The sequence below is a fragment of the Molossus molossus genome, unplaced genomic scaffold (genome assembly GCF_014108415.1).
Source record: "Molossus molossus isolate mMolMol1 unplaced genomic scaffold, mMolMol1.p scaffold_m16_p_9, whole genome shotgun sequence".
Lineage (NCBI taxonomy): Eukaryota > Metazoa > Chordata > Mammalia > Chiroptera > Molossidae > Molossus > Molossus molossus.
In genome coordinates this window covers 43,744,031-43,761,618 of record NW_023425403.1, presented here as the reverse complement: position 1 = coordinate 43,761,618, position 17,588 = coordinate 43,744,031, and the positions used below count along the sequence as shown (strand labels likewise).

At 34.8% G+C, this 17,588-nt stretch overlaps 1 protein-coding gene and 1 non-coding gene across 2 annotated transcripts in view; both read right to left on the bottom strand.

Moving 5' to 3' along the window:
- GPC5 (glypican 5) overlaps positions 1-17,588 on the bottom strand; it is a 1,298,292-nt gene that overhangs the window by 192,540 nt on the left and 1,088,164 nt on the right. The window lies entirely within an intron of this gene.
- On the bottom strand, positions 12,435-12,537 carry LOC118623076. Its single transcript, XR_004958190.1, has one exon. It is a non-coding gene; the product is annotated as a U6 spliceosomal RNA (small nuclear RNA).

The window sequence follows — 17,588 nt, the reverse complement described above, 5'->3', positions numbered from 1 at the left end:
TATGTTTGACGTTGGGTGGGTGTATATAGAAATAAAATGTAGACAATGATAAATCCATATCCTTGAACATAGGCATCGTGCCTGCCTCTCCATCTCATACCCTGATCCTGCTCTTCATCTTGGCCTCCTTCCCAAGAAAGCACACCCCCACCCCCACTAAATTCTGAGATAGGAGGCTGCTCCTCCTTCTCACTTCATTTCCCCCCCAATTTAAACATCCTTTCTATCCATCCATGTGCTCACTGTTGCCTTTGTTGTCAATTTTGCATTTGAAGCCTCCTCATCTTTTTCTTGGAATATTTACTCTAGCTGCCTGGCTGGTCTCCCCGGCATTATACCTTGCATCTGCCTACACTCTTCCCCACTCTGTATCCAGTGCTGTCCTTCTAAATAACAAAGTCCACCCTGTCACTCCTCAGCACACTCCTCAGTGACTTTCTGATGCCCTCAGCACAAAGCCCAGAGTGATATGTCATGCTTTATTTTTGTAGCCTCATTTCTATCTTCCCAACCAGAGCATTGTACATTACAGCCACACCTCAACTTCCTTCATGTCCCTAAAGTCTGGGATAGAGGCTCAACATTACATTCCCAAAGACTTTGCTATTTACTAGGCTTCCAGAAACAGTTGTTATATAGTCAGATAAATACATGATTTTTTGGCATCATGAGTATACATATTTTTTTCTCTCTCTCTCTTTTTTTTTTCATTTCATTTCAGATTTTGAATAAGTTTATGCTACTATAGGAACTTCATATTATCCAGATCCTCTGGAGATTGAAACACTAGCAAAGGAAGCATCTGGTCAGATGTCAGTTCTGATTTCATTCAATGCAAACTGACAGATAGAAATACTTGCTAATAAAGACTGAGGATATACTTTTCCTCCTGATACCCCAAAAAGTTAGGACCAACTGTTTGTTTCCAGAATTAACATTTCAAAAATGAACATCAGTGGATGAAAACTTAAGTACTATGTTTGATTCTGTATTAGCTTCCTAGGGCTGCTGCATCAAATTACCACAAGTTGAGTGATTCCGCCTTTTTTTTTCCCGATGAATACAAAGTAAATATAATTTAGTATGAAAAAAAATGAAGTTAAAATAAAAATTGTTTTAACTTGGTATGAGAATATTGTGTTTAATTAATCCTTCTCATTAAACTACTATTTCAATTAAAATGTGACAGTTCAAAACTGTAATAAATTTTTATTGGATATTAAATATAGTGTCCTGAAATCCTGACTGAGAAGATTTTCTCAAGTTAGTAAGTAATGCAGAAACAATCAAGTGCAATTTAATAATTATTTTTTTGATATTTGTTCACCCAATACTGGTAATAGGCCATTGCCTACATATACTTTCATCCAGAAGAGGATATAGAAGTAATGAGATATAAAAGAAGATGATTAATTTTTCTAAATCATATTTAGAAGCTGTGACATCCCCCTATAAACAAGCATTTTTTAAATATAAGGGCATTCAGTTTCAATGGTGATACCAACTCACATTTTTTGGATGTCCCATTATTTTCTTATTTTTATTAGCTTTTCATTTGAAGTACAAATGGCCAGTAGACTAGAACAGAGAACCCAGAAATAAACCTATAGGTACAGGGGTTATCAAAAATAGCTTTATAGTTGTGAGTATGAGAAACACAGAGTTATTTCTTGTATTTATTTATTAGTTATTATTTACTTATATTACAACTATAAATCTACTTTTGCCCAACCCTGCATATGGTTACTGAATCTATGACAAAGGAGGTAAGAATATATAGTGGAGAAAAGAATCTTCAATAAATGACATTGGGAAAACTGGACAGGTATATGCAAAAGAATGGAATGAGACCACTATCCTAACATACACAAAATTAAATTCAAAATCAATTAAAGACTTGAATTTAAGACTTGAAATCATAAAACTCCCAGAAGAAAGCATAGGCAATAAGTCTTAGCAATATTTTCTGGAAAGGGCAGCAAAAGTTTAAACAAATGAGATTACAGCAACTAAAAAAGGAAGCCATCAACAAAATGAAAAAGCAACCTACTGAATGGGAGAAGGTATCTGTAAATCATGCTTCCAATAAAGGATTAATATCCAAAATTTATAAAGTACTTATACAACTCAATACCAATAAAACAAAAAACCTGGTTCAAAAATGGGCAGAGGACTTGAATAGACATTTTTCCAACGAAGACGTACCAGTGGCCAAAGGCATATAAAAAGATGCTCAGCATCACTAATGTCAGGGAAATGTAAGTCAAAACCACAATCATGTATCATTTTACACCTATCAGAATGGCTTTTACCAAAAAGCCAACTTATTTTTTTGAAAGTGAAAATTAAACAAAACACAATTCTAGAATAGTTTATAATGAACAACAAAAGTATTATGAGCGGATTAAAACATTAAGCTAATATTTACTTAGTGCTACCTGTATGCTAGGCACTGTGCTACATGCGGGAAATACTGCAATGAACAAAACAGACAGAAATCATATATGTGAAATGGACTATTGATTCAACCATGGACAAGAAGGACAACTTGCCATTTGCAACAACAGGGATGGAAATGCTAGCATTATACCAAATGAAACAAGTTAGAAAAAGACAAATACTGTATGTTCTCCCTTATATGTGGAATCTACAAAAGCCAAACTCACAGAAGAAAAAAAAAAAAGACTAAAATGGTGGTTCCAGGGGATGTAAGGCAGGGGGAATGGGAGTATTTTGGTTAAAGAATACACACTTCAATTTATAAAAAGGATAACTTCTGGGACTCTATTATACAACAGTATGGTTGTTACCAGAGAGAAGGGGGTGGGAGGTGGTTAAGGGTAAAGGGGTCTAATAAATATACCGTGGCAGAAGAAGATTTTACTTTGATTGGTGGGCACAGAATGCAATATACAGATGGTGTATTATAGAATTGTGCCCTTGAAACCTATGTAATATTATTAAGCAAGGTCATCCCAATAAATTTAATTTAAAAAAAGAGACACAGAGTAACTAATAGGCATAAAGTAGGCATTTTATTTTGCTTTGTTTTCTTACTTTTCCTTTTTACCCTGGGAGAAACTTATTCTCATTTATATGCTTAGCAGAGGACGCATTGCAGAAAATACTTAATGTTATAGAAGTGAAAGGGAGTAATTGATCAAGGAACACTTGGTAGCAGGAAAAAATGTTAAAATGTATATATTTCTTTTAAATCATAAATAATTTATAGATATCTACAAATATATGCTCATTATAAAATATTTAAATAAGGGAAGCATATACCAAAAAAGTCTAGGCCTGCATGTACCTAGTTTGCTACTGCCTTAAAAGCCACTGCTATCCTTAAAGTAACCACACCTCAGTGTGTAGGCTTCCAAATACTTGTGTGCATGTGTAGGTGTCTAAATTTTTGCATGAATCCGAATGCGTTTTTTGTGACTTTCTATTTTCACATAACATGTTTTCAACATTTTTCCACATCAACACACATGCACCTTATATTAATATTTTGATTATGACATCAGCTGCATAATACTACTTTAAGTATCAGTCACATTTTAAATTATTTTTAAAATGTTTAATTTTAGAATAGTTCTAGATTTACAGAAAAATATTAAGATAGAATGAAGATTTCCATCTACATTGTACTCAGTCTCCTCTAGTATTAATGTCTTTCATTAGCTTTATGTGTATATTTGTCACAATTAATAAGTATTGATACATTGTTATTAATCAAAGCCCCTATTTAGACTTTATTTTTTTTTGTTAATGCTCTCTTCCTGTCCAGGATCCAATCAAGGATACCATATTATATCTGTTATCTTGACATTTTAGGCTCCCCTTGGTTGGAACAGTTTCCCAGATATTCATGTTTTTTATTATTTTTTTATCCTCACCCGAGGACATTTTTGCATTTATCTTCAGATAGAGCAGGAGAGAGAGAAGGGGGAAGAGAGAGAGAAACATCGACGTGAGAGAGACACATCGACTGGCTGCCACCCACACAACCTCAACCAGGGCCGGGGACAAACCACAACTGAGGTACGTGCCTTTAGCGGGAACTGAACCCGGGACTCTCTGGTCCTCAGACCGAGGCTCTAACAGCTGAGCCAAACCAGCCAGGGCCAGATAGTCATGTTTTTGATGACCTTGACAGTTCTGAGAGGTGCTGGTTAGATCTTTTTTACAACATCCTTCAATTGAGATTTGCATGATGTTTTTCTCATGGTTAGGCTGGGACTATGCATTTGGTGAAGAAAACCACCCAGGAAAGTATCACTCTCATTACATCATATCAAGGCTATAGATGGTTAAGAAGACTTATTGTTGATGTTAGCCTTGATCACAGTGTATTTTAATATTCTATTTCTTGGGTTTCATTTTTGGAACCTAATTTTGATTCACAATGGATGTTTGGGTATCAGTTGTTCATAACACAATTATTAGAATATTAAATTCAAACCAAAATGGTTATTTTTCATAAGCATTTGTGAATATCTTATCAGATGTAACTTTCATTTACAGGGAATACACTCCAGGGATCACTGGGAACAGAGATACTTCTGAGAATAGAATCCTACTGAGGGTGAAGAAAATTACTTAATAAAATTAGTTATGTCAACTTGAAGATCAGCCACTTTATATTGAGTTATCCTGAAAGCCTACATACAGCATTGTGTGTGTGTGTGTGTGTGTGTGTGTATTCTACACTCAGTAAAGAATAAAAAAAACAGATGTAAATGATATTAGTAATAACAAACTATATTCAGAATAGAATATTACAGATGAACTTATGAAAAACCTCTCAAGACAACACTGACTTCCCACACTTATTACTGTGCTCGTCACATTTTTCTAAATAATAAAACTGACCCCATTGATTGTGAAGCTTTGAGTTATAAAATGAGTAAATAAGACAGATAGCATTTTCAAGTGTTCAATGTACAAAAGATAGTAATCATAAACTAAACTCCTAAAGGTTCAGAGGTCAAAGGAAAAGGGCTATTAGAATAATGAATACAACCTTAATTTACCGACAAGAAGATAGAGTGAAACCAAGTGACTTTTCCAAATTTACAGAGTCAGAAAATAGCTTAACCAAGAGGATAATCAAAATCTCTGGATTCACATCAAGGTTTGTTTGATTTTTCCCTACTACAAAGTTTATTTCAAGGACATTTGTTTAATCCTACTTGGAACTGAGTCCATTTAGCAGAAAAGTAAATTATACCAGTCATGGCTTTAAATTAAAATATGCTTGCTTTATCATTGGTAGTTTACTCAGTATGATTTGAGGCCTTATGTCAATTTTAAAACACAATTTAATAGACAATAGAAAATTACCAAGGCCTTCAGTGAGACAATATAAATAGGGTTTTGTATTGAATAAAAGCAAATCAATATGAATAATAAAAACACCACTTACGATGATGGATAGACTCATTATTGGAAAAAACTATAATTATTGAAGATAGAATGTAAGGGGAACCTATAAATATCTGAGTTTTCTACAGAAATTTTCAGCAATTAGAGAACAACTTGTAGAAAAAAAAATTAAGTCATACATGTTTATATGTATTCTAATGTCAGCAACAAGATTATGAAAATAAATGTTTGTGGGTGGTTCTCAGGTGTTTTTTCTATTAATTTAGAAATATGGTGTACTTTAAATCAGAGAAAAAGTGTTGTACATTCTCTGGATATTATTGCAATATATCAACAGTGTGCTCTGGGAGCTCAAGCTGTAAAACACATGAAGGCAGGAGAAAGCCCATTTGCATATCGAAAGTTCCAGCTACTGAGTATGCATACTTGACTCCACGAGAAGATGTTTCTGCTGGAAGCTCATAGGTAATAATGTCAGAATAAAGTTACACTCATCAAGTAATTCAGACCTGCAGAGTCAACTGAGATATTAAGAAAGTGACATATGCCTCAGCTTTAATCATCCCTTCATCCAAAACACATAGTATCAAATAGCATGATTTTTAGCAGGGATTAATATTTTTGTCTATATAAACTAGTTAGAAAAGAATAAGCAGAATTTTGTTGCATTCAGTATATTAAGGATATACAGTATATATATACAGTATATTCAGTATAATTCAATATGACATTCTTAATGTACATAGCAAATCTGGAAAACAACAACAACATCTAGATAAACAGTGACTACTCAAATAATTAGATCTTCACTAAGTGGAAAGTTAACTTTGGATATTTCACAGAAGAATATAATAGTATAATATTTCTAATATTCTGTGTCAGTAATTAGCTTTCATATATTTTATAAATATAGTGTTATATATTATATATAACACTTATATATATTATATCATATCATATATATATGTATCATATATATTATATATGTTATATATTAATATAGTGTTATAAATATGAATAAGAATGTATCTTAAAATAACTCTAACAGAACAGATGCATTAAAAATACTAAACATTCCTAGAAGTGGGATCACTGGGTCAAGTGGAAGTTCAATTTTTAATTTTTTGAGGTGACACCATATTGTTTTCCATAGTAGCTGCACCTGTCTGCATTCCCACCAGCAGTGTACTAGAGTCCCCTTTTCTCCACACCCTCGCCAACACTTGTTTGATGATTTGTTGATGGCGGCCATTCTGACAGGTGTGAGGCGATACCTCATTGTTGTTTTAATTTGCATCTCTCTGATGATTAGTGATGTTGAGCATTTCTTTCTATATCTCCGAGCCATTTGTATGTCCTGTTTGAAGAGGGGTCTATTTATATCCTCTGCCCATTTTTTAATTGGGTTCTTTGTCTTCCTTTTGTTGAGCTGTATGAGCACTCTATATATTTTGGAAATTAACCCCTTATCTGATGTATCATTGGCAATTATGCTCTCCCATACAGTGGGTAGCCTTTCCGTTTTGATGATTGTATCTTTCGCTGTGCAGAGGCTTTTGAGTTTGATATAGTCCCATGTGTTCATTTTCTTTGTTTCTATTGCCTTAGGTGATATGTCAGTGAAAATTCTGCTGCATATGATGTCTGAAATTTTGTTGCCTACATTTTCTTCTAGGATTTTTATGGATTCATGAGTCACATTTAAGTCTTTTATCCGTTTTAAGTTTATTATTGTGTATGGTGTAAGTTGATGGTCTAGTTTCATTATTTTGCATGTAGCTGTCCAATTTTCCCAACACTATTTATTAAAGAGGCTGTCTTTACTCCACTGTATGCTCTTGTCCCCTTTGTCAAATATTAATTGAGCATATTGTCTTGGGTCCATTTCTGGGTTTTCTATTCTGTTCCATTGATCTATCTGTCTGTTTTTGTGCCAGTACCAGGCTGTTTTGATTACAGTTGCTTTGTAGTATAAACTGAAATCTGGTAATATACCCTAAAATGCCTGAAACACCAATCAGAAAGAATATATGTACCCACATGTTCATAGAAGCACTATTTACAATAGCTAATATCTGGAAACAGCCCAAATGTCCATCAGTAGACAAATGGATAAAAAAGCTGTGGTACATATACACAATGAAGTACTATGCAGCTGTAAGGAAGAAAGATCTCTTATCCTTTGAGACAACATGGAGGGACCTGGAGAGTATTATCCTAAGTGAAACAAGTCAAGCAGAGAGAGACAAATATCACATGATCTCACTTATTTGTGGAATATAATGAACATAACAGTCTGAGGGACAGGGAAGTCCCAGAGACGTGGAAGTGGAGTACAGACTGACAATCCCCAGAAGAGTGGGTGGGGGTGAGAGACAAACCACAGAACTTCTATGCATGTATGCATGAACAATGGACATGGACAACAAAGCTGGGGACAGGGCTAGGAGGGTGGAGGAGAGGGGTATCAGTGGGGGAAAAAGGAGAAACATCTGTAATAAAAATAAATTAATTAATTAAAAAAATATATAAATTAAAAAAAATACTAAACATAATCCTATTTAACAGTACAAATAATGTAAAAAACCTTATTCACTCATTTCACTGGTAGCAACTTTGCATATTCCCGTCTAAAGAGCTATAGGAATATCATATTAAGTTGTCAAAGACTAAATGCTTTTCCCCTAAGGTCAAGAACAAGGTAAGGATATCTATTGTCACTATTCCATTCCACATTTTACTGTAGGTCTAAGTGAATTCAATAAGAGAAGAAAAAATATACAAAGCATAAAGATATACAAAAAAGAAACCAAAATTAAAATAATTAATGTATGAAATTTTTCAAGTTCACAGAATACTAGGTTAAGACATACTATGGTTATAGATGTAAAGACTAAACAGTGTTAAGACTTTAATTCTTCCAAAATTGATCTATAGATTCAATATAATTTTGATACTTTTCATTGCAGTGATAAAGTAGATACCACTAGATACTTATTTCTAAAACCAGCTAGTGAATACAGGTATAAAACCTTGGGCTTACCTCTTAAGTACACATATTGCCTACTTTGTGAGAGGTGCTATGCCTGTGTGAGATATAAATACATCATAGAAGTCAGCAAGGACACCCTGGCTTCTTAAACACTCGATGAGATTGCCTTAAATCTTTAATCCACATTTCCTAAAAAATCCTACTCAAGATTTTAGCAAATTATCTGTAGGCTTATAATTTTGTGGTCATACCTCCTTCTGAGTTTCTGCTTCTTCTGATTTAGTTTACTTTCAATATTTTATCATCGATCCATGTGTACAGTTCTTATTCTAATTGTTTTCACCCAGTCATGTAACAGAAGTGGCCTTAATATTCACAAAAACAAACATTTTACACACATTGTATATATATTTAAAAACTTTACTCAAGTTTTAGAGAGCCACAAAAATTTATGTTGCAGCCTATTGTAGTATTGCAAATATCTAAAGTTGTATATTAATCACCATCCTTAAAAATACAGTATCTCTTGGCCTGGTCTGGATTCCAGCTTCCGTTTTCTGTCCTGTTAGTATAGACTGCATTCTACTTCCCCTCGCTCTCTCTCTCTTATGTATTCTTTACTACTTTTCTGTTTTATTTATTTTTATTGATTTACATTCAAGAGAATGGGAGGGAGGGAGAGGGGAGAAGGGGGAAGAGAGAGAAACAACAATTTGTTGTTCCACTCATTCATGCATTCATTGTTTGTTTCTTGTACGTGCCCTGACTGGAGATCAAACCCACCAAGCTTGGTTTATAGGGACGATGCTCCAACCAACTGAGCTACCCACCAGGGAAATTATTTGCTATTTTTCTCTCTCTATTCGGGAGTGGGGGAACCAAACCACATTTCTCCTATTGATCTGCACAAAACATTTAAGGTCCCTCAGCTAAATTATCTAAACACATATTCAACTCAGGACACATTTAGTGGATTCAAGGACTGAACTAAAACTTAAATGTGGTCAATTTAGTTAGTAGACAGAGGTGATGTCTTCTTTGATCTCTTTGTGGTTGAGCCACCACTGGGCTACTATGTACTGGAAGAGGAATTATGAAAACATGGAGAAGAGTAGGATTAATTCTGCATTGAGACATTATGAAATGCAGCCAAGACAAGCCTATTACTGAGGAAGAGTCACAGGTAGGTAAGCCTGGCTTTCCATGGAAAAGGTAGGAGTTCTCTGAATTTTCAAAAACAAACAAACAAACAAACAAAAAGAAAAATACCAAAAAGCTGTGAGAACCACTGTACTGCTGACTAAGAGTCCACTCAGAAAAACTTAACTAATTTTACTGCCTTCAATAATCCAATGTTAGACAAGCGCCACCGTTTGCAGCAAGTACACAGTGTGATTCAACAGAACCAATAACACAGGAAAAACAGAAATAATCCAATGGCCACCATGTACTTACATTATACAGTCCTAGCTTCCATTTAGAACTATCATTTTCTCTGTCATCATCAGCAGTGGAAACAAGACTGTGTATAATTTAAACATGTTTTGAAGTGTGAAGAGTCTGGGCCCTTTGAGGAATCTACTGGAAAAAATAATGAAGGAAATTCTAGTTCTGAAAAATAATGTCAGTTGCCTATCGGATCTAGAGTTATGAAGTTAAAGGAATAAAAAGGAAAGAGGGTAAAATTAAGAGATGTGCAGGCATGAAAGAGAAGCAAGACACCCCAAGCACTCCCAATCTGCCCAAACTCACAAGACCTTCACTAAAGAAACTCTGCTTCACCATACTGATAGAAAAGGATGCTCCTGGACCAGAAACCTGTCCACAAAGACCAAAAAATAGAAAACAAAAGAACTAAAAAACTACCACAACAAAGTTACTATAGAAGAAAATAAAAAAAAAAATTAAAATATTTCAGCTGAGGAAATTCTTTCCTCCAAACTAAATACTAAGTAGAAGAATATTTATACTACAACTCTACAAACTTAAATAAGTATTCTCAAGTAAGCATTGAAGTGAGACAATTAGGAAATTTAACATACAGATAACATTTTATTGAATCTACAGTATACATACCCAATCTGGGATCAGATGCTGCATTTATAATTTTCATATCTCTTTTACCTCCTTCAATCTACAAGAGATTTTTAGCCTATTTTTTTTTTTGTCATGAGATTGGCATTTTTGAAAATTTAAGATTAGTAATTTAAAAGAATGTTTCTTAATTTGGGTTTGACTAACGTGTTCTCATGATTAGACTCAGGTTATGCAACTTCAAAGGAATAAGGCAGAAGTGATAAGGTATCCTTTTCAGGGTACCACATGCCCAAACACTTGATGTCCATATGCCCCTTACTGATGAAGTGAATTTGGATCATCAGATCAAGATGTTGTTTTCTTGCTCCACTATGTGGTTACCATTCATCCCCTTACTGCTCAGCAGTCTGTGGTGAGACACTTTAAGAACATGCGAACAGATCCAGCCGTTTCTACAGGTAGGTAGCTCCTGACATGTCTTGCCTGACTTAATCTTTGCTATCATGGTAATAAATAATTTTTTCTCCTCTAGCACCCCTTCCACATTTTTCAGTTGAAACACTCATTTTTTAAAAAATGTCCCCATTTCTCCTCTATTCATGTCTGTACGTGTTTACTTATTATCATAATAGACTCGTGATTTCCTACGTATTCAATAGATTTCAGTCAACTGTGGTCCTCACTAATTTTGATACACAAATTGCACCCAGATTTGGCCAGTGGGAACCCCGTCAAGCTGTCTGCAATGTTCTTTTCACATGTCCCCACTGTTTCTCTGGGCACCTTCTTGCTTGCAGGCACACCACGACGTTCTATTTGCATCTTGTTCCTCCCTTGCCCGTCTGGAATCAGACATTTCTCCAAGAAGCTCTTGTCCCTTTTAACAGGGATGGATATTTAAAAACCAACATCTGGGCATAAAGTTATTTATAGCTACTGGGGTATCAGTGCTTCTTTCTGTGAATACAGGGAGGGGAAATATTTATTTGTCTTATACTCAGATTTCAGTTTATTTTATCTCGGGTCCCTATCTGAGAGAGAGAGTGGGGGGAAGTCTAAGGATCTCTTAAAGAGTACTTTCTGAAAGCAGTGAGTACGAATAAAAAAGTCTAGGCTGCATTTTACTTCTGGACCCTGACCATAAACTTTTCCCATTTGTATCTCTAATGACGTTTTCTTCAATTGTTTACCTTCATTGGGCCTTGGATATGATAACTCTTAATGTATCTGTGCCCATTTGATTTGCAATGCCTTCTGCGTTTTAAAAGATCTGAAGAAGTCCCTACCCCAGTACAAAGTCCAGTTTGTGTTCACTAAGCTTTGGGAGTAAAAATTACAAGATAGGATTGTAGGGATAATCTTTGAGTAAGTGTTTTAAAATGCCCAGACCACCCCAGTGAAAAGTGAACAGTGTATATAGACGATGTTATCATGCTCACACATCAGTGTGATTAAAGGGTCGCGATGGACAAGCTTGAATAGTGCACTGTTCTGTGAGCCATGCCTTTGCCATCTCAAGGGAGCCAGGACTCATGGGATTTAAATCAGGCAGGATTTCATAGGATCTATAACACAGGGCTGTAAAAAATCTCTTTAGATAGTTATTTGATTTTTTAGCAAACACAGAAAAGGTGGGAAATATAACTTAGCTTGAATAAAACAAAGATTTGGTACTTTATTGGATACTCTTTACAATAGAATCTATTCTTTAATGGATAGTACTCAAAGAAATGAGATTATAATGGGAAATAAAAATAATATTCATCCCTGAATTTGGTGGCTGGTAGTTATGATAAAATTATTTCTAATATCTTTTTTTCTTATTAATTTGTTTTTGTTACAAATTTATCCCCCCTTGACACCCTCCTCCCCATCCCCCTGCCCCATCCCCAACTTTGTTGTCTATGTCCATTGGTCATGCATACATGCATGTAAGTTCTGTGGTTTATCTTTCCCCCTGCAACCTCCCTCCTCTGAGCCTTGTCAGTCTGTACTCCACCTCTATGTCTCTGGGTCAAAAAATATGGAACGCCTCACGAATTAGCATGCCATTCTTACGCAGGGGCCACGTTAATCTTCTCTGTATCATTCCAATTTTAGTGTATGTGCTGCTGAAGCTAGCGACTTCTACTACTTTTTGGAGATAATGTTAGATACATTTCTTGATTCTGTGGCTGGTGTTACTCTTTTTTTTTTTGGTACATGTTCCTAATGGGAACCGAACCTGGGACTCTGGTCCGCAGGCCGATGCTCCAACTGCTGAGCCAAACCTGCCAGGGCTGGTGTTACTCTTGATATTTTCTGTGCCCTTGACCTAGCATGTCTTACTGAACATGTTAAAACACATTAAGAAAAAGTGACTTATGGTACAAGATACCCTTCTTTTTTAATTTCAGAGAGTTTTCTATTGCCATGCAATTAAATTTCCTAATCATTTTGTTTCTATAATGACTTAATCTGTTCTTAATTGTATGCAGTGTATTTTTCATCTCAGACTTTTTTTAATCTCTAGAAGTTGATGTGAGACATTTCTATATTTTTCATGACCCTCCTTTTATGCTCTCCTTTTACCTTCTCAAACATAGATATGGTATACAACTTTTAATGCCATTGTCCACTAAGACTATCAACCCTGTTAATTCTGGGTTTGTTTCCATTTATTGTTTTTTCTCTTTATTAAAAATCATATTTTCCTGCTTCTTTGTATGTCTGTTTTCTGATAATTTTGTATTCTCTAAATACAATTAAGTTTTGTTCTAGGATGTAGTTATTTGGCAATACTTTGCTCCTTTTGAAGCTTTATAGTTTTGTTTGGTTGAATCAAAACAGGTGTTATTCTAGGTAGAGATTTTCTGCACTAGTGAGACAGTACCCTGCTGATTACCCTACCTGATTCAAGGGATTTGTATCTGGCTAGTAGGAACTCAAACTATTTCTGGCCCTGGGTGAGTTTTCTGGATTGTTCCACCTTCTTTCCACTGTTTTCTTCCAGTGTGGTAGCTTCCTTGCACGTGTTAATCTGTGTTCCAATAAAGATGAAAGGGAAAGCCTCTTAAAATCTCTCAAGTTTTTTTCTATTCACACTGTTCTCTTCTCCATTACTGTGCCCTGGGAATTTTAGTTTTCTTGGCCTCTGAATTCTCATCTCTGTCGTGGAAAGCTAAATTGAACTATGAACTGAATGTACTAATTAGATTACCATTCTAAAAGTTTTTTTCAGAAATCTGGAAAATAAATTGGAAAGGATAGAGAAATTGAATAAAAAATTTTGAGGGTCTTAACCAAGTCATGGTGAAGAGGAGCTCATAGATTCAAGAGCTATTTAGGAAGGAAAATAGATGAGACTTGGTTGTCAATTACTTATGGGTAGTGAGTGAAAAAAAACAGACAGATCCTAGCCTCCTGGGCAATTTGAATGGATGAGTGTTTGGGTTGTCATCAAAGTAGGAAATACAGAAATAGTAAGTACAAATTGAGCAGAAAACAACAATGGGATGGTGAATTTAGTTTTCTATATACTAAATTTCAAATACATGTGAAATATCAAAGGGGGAGTATATAACCATTATTTTTGTTCAGTTCAGTTTAATATTCGCTGAATGCCTATCATATGTCAGGAACTTTGTTAGAAACAGGAAAGGGAAGGGTAAATAAGGTGCAATACCTTCCACTGTTGTGGGATGTGAGGTGTGAGTTCTCTGGCACGTATGTAGGTTTGGTCTACAGGCAGGTTGCATTTGTCTAACAACCAAACCTGAAATTCCAAACAACAGCTATACATACAGAAGGAGGAAAGGATCAATGAAATAAAAGTTTATGTCCTTTTCTCCATAAATAAGGCCCCCAGTCCATTTACAGGGACTTTTGCCCTCCACATAATACAACATTCAGGCTAGCTCTGACTCTCAACCAAACTGATTTTCTGTTTCTGCTTCAAAGGAGGAGATTAGAAGCAGGGGAAGAACTGCTAAAGGCAGTTATATTTTCAGTCCTGAGAAGTGATCGCTGGTAGCTTGACAAGAAGGACAGGAAAACAAAATACCAAATGCACACGGAAGCCCAGGAATTGAGGTCCTACATGTATCAGTAGCCCTATGTTTACCTCTGTATCGCCACCCAAAATAATGATGTCTCTCAACCAAGAAGAATTTTAGCTATGTCGATTTATTGCATGCAACAACAGTCTAATGCAAAATAAACATTTAACAATTTTATTATATGATTTCTTGTAAGTTCTTAGTGGTCTCATTAAAACACAAAGATATGTTTTCTACAATACCACAAACTACAAATACTAATTAATGATTGTCCAGACCCCTCTAAGAAGTTTAATTGATATACAGGGAGAAGAGATGTTTAAGTAGAAGAGTAAAACCTTTTGACAAAAAACAACAACGAAAAAGGGTAAATGACATTCCAATTCTCTTGGCCATTAGTGATCATGACAATTAGTGACCATAACAATGACTTAAAAAGCCATGGTCATTTTATACCTTCAAATTACCTTTTTATTTTTTTTCCTGTATCTAATGTGGTTCTAGTATCCCAAGAGGTGCAATCCAGGTGGAAAGTGCAGGTGGATGAGGAAGAGCTTTATTAGGATTGTAAACTTGGCAGAAGGAAAGAGCTAATCTTGGCAAAGCTGTGCATCTCTTCTAAATATTTAAAATTGACTAAAGAGCTGAATCTATTACAGAGTCTTCAACCTGGTTTCTGTTGAGAATTCTACCAATAATCAGATATATAGAGAAAGAACCAAGAGAAATGTATATACTCTGCTTATGGGAAATCAAGAGAATATGTAGATCTCCCCCTATTTAAAAATTCGTGTGTGTGTATAGATATATATATATACATATATGTCTACATACACATATACACATATATATTCCCCACACACAACTAATACCATAGAAATGTTTACAGTCCTTAGCAATGTAATAGGTAAACAAAAAAAAAAACTAGATATATTTTTGAATAAAATAAAATAAAAATAGAATATTCCCTGGCTGGTATGGCTCAGGTGGTTGAGTGTAGTCCCTTGCACCAAAAAGTCGCCTCTTTGATTCCTGGTCAGGGCACATGCCCAGTTGCAGGCACGATCCCCAGTGAGGGGCATGCTGGATGACGTCAACCAATGTTTCTCCTCTATGTTTACCTCCCTCTCAATTTCTCTCTAAAATCAATAAAAATATATGTAAAAAAAACTTAAAAAAAAACAAAAATAAAATAAAAAGTAGTAGTTGATTTTTGAATAAGGTATTTATGAGAGATGTACATTTCAGAAAAATATTTAATGTGTTAAATATTTTAAAATGAGAAAACACTGTAAAGGTTAAAATACAAAATATAGCAAACAGTTCTTCCCTGACCAATCACTAGGCAAAAAAGAGAATTAGCTGAGTTTAAGAGAACACCTCAAGAAAACCTGAAGTGTGAAAGGAGATTAAATGCTGCATTAAAGCATTGAAAGGAAGAATTGAAGCTGTGGAACAGTCAGCGATGACAAGTGTAAACTAAAGATTCTTCCTTAGATCAAAAAGGAGTGAAGAGACTAAAAGAGGTAAAAAAAAAAAAAAAGGAAAATTATATATAAATATATGAACAAAAATATATATCCTAGGTACACAAAATTAGTGTTTACAGGAAAAAAAGAGATAAGAATAAATAAAATATTATTCAATATAAGAATATACTGTTGAACTAAGAAAATGCCAGACTCTATAGATCAAAGAGATCACTGAATACAGACAAAATAAATGAAAGGAGAACAATACGTAGAGTTCAAATATGTCACCTCCTCATCCTCATCACTTCTCCTGTTCCAGACACAATTGCCAGGGCTCACGTGTGTCCTGGATAAAATGTACCCAAACTCTGAAGGAAAGATATTTCCCTTGATAGTTGAAACGTTTCAGAACATAAGCTGAAGCCAGTCATGGGATTCTGCTTACAAAATTAGCATGACATAGCTGTTGAAACCTGAGGAAAAAAACCTGAAAGTTAATTCAAAGATCACTTAAAATATTAGGAACTTGAATTGTGCAAAATATTAAAACATAATATGTCACGATCCAGTGAGATTCATAGTAAGATTGTAATGACAGCTCAATATTAGGAATATGTTAGTGTATTTCACCCGTTAATAAATGAAAGACAAAAAAATCACAGGATCATCTCTAACGACATCAGAGCGCATTAGAAAATGTTAACATTTCTTAATTTAATGTAAGTTTAGTAAGTTATGGATAGTGGTATTTCTTAGCATGATAACTTCACAGACATTACTGATGTACACACAGAAACAAACACAAATATATGTAAGACATGCATGTGAATGTATGCAGACAGATAAACTTTACTGTTAATGGTGAGAAACTTGATGCCCTTCCCATTAACAAGGGAAGAAGTCATGAGTGTCTAGTCTACTAGGACAGACATCAGCAATCTTTAAATATACTAGTTAGTAAAGCAGAAACTACAATATGTGAAGTCTTTGAAAAGAAGAAAGCAAATCATCATCAACCAATAAATTTAGACCGAGTAACTTGAAAAATATGCCTAAATGTACTTTATGAAGTCTTAGCAATTAAAATATTCTTTCTTTCTTTCTTTTCTTTCTTTCTTTCTTTCTTTCTTTCTTTCTTTCTTTCTTTCTTTCTTTCTTTCTTTCTTTCTTTCTTTCCTTCCTTCCTTCCTTCCTTCCTTCCTTCCTTCCTTCCTTCCTTCCTTCCTTCTTCCTTCCTTTCTTTCTTTCTTTCTTTCTTTCTTTCTTTCTTTCTTTCTTTCTTTCTTTCTTTCTTTCTTTCTTTCTTCTTTCTTCTTTCTTTCTCCTTCCTTCCTTCCTTCCTTCCTTCCTTCCTTCCTTCCTTCCTTCCTTCCTTCCTTCCTTCCTTCCTTCCTTCCTTCTTATCTTTTTTTTTTTTTTGACTTTACAAAATTCTTTACTGTGCCATCAAATTCAGGATACGGGTGGTTTACATGCAGGCAAATTATAAGTACATAGCTAGAATCCAACCTCACCCAGTTTGATTCATAAACCACGCTGCTCAGAACAAACAGACTCCCCAGTCTCTTTTAAAGATAGGCAGTATCATGCTAAATCTCAACCCCTAAATCTCAGAAGCTTAAGATAGTAAGTCACATTAGGGACCTGCAAACAGACTGCTCC